Source organism: Triticum aestivum, chromosome 7D, assembly GCF_018294505.1.
Source record: "Triticum aestivum cultivar Chinese Spring chromosome 7D, IWGSC CS RefSeq v2.1, whole genome shotgun sequence".
In the NCBI taxonomy this organism is placed as follows: Eukaryota; Viridiplantae; Streptophyta; class Magnoliopsida; order Poales; family Poaceae; genus Triticum; species Triticum aestivum.
Genome location: NC_057814.1, coordinates 373,864,902 through 373,865,411, shown reverse-complemented (window position 1 = coordinate 373,865,411; position 510 = coordinate 373,864,902).

The window sequence follows — 510 nt, the reverse complement described above, 5'->3', positions numbered from 1 at the left end:
CGCTTCACGCCTCCGCCGACACCGCCCTCACCGCCTACTCCGATGCAGACTGGGCGGGCTGTCCTAACACTCGTCGCTCCACCTCGGGCTAGTGTGTCTACCTTAGACCCTCATTTATTTCGTGGCCGTTCAAGCGGCAACCTACGGTCTCTCGTTCCAGTGCTGAGGCTGGGTATCGTGCGGTGGCCAACGCCGTCGCCGAGTGTTCGTGGCTTCACCAGCTGCTTCAGGAGCTCTCCTGCCCTGTTGACCATGCCACGGTGGTCTACCGCGACAACGTCTCGGCGGTCTACCTCTCCGCTAACCCAGTGCATCACCGACGGACCAAGCATATTAAGTTGGATATTCATTTTGTCCGGGAACAGGTGGCCCTTGGCCATATTCGTGTTTTACACGTTCCTATTTCCCAACAATTTGCAGATATCATGACCAAAGGCTTGCCTACAGCGTCGTTTGAGGAGTTCCGGTCCAGTCTTTGCGTCAGCCGCGATGCCGCTTCGACTGCAGGAG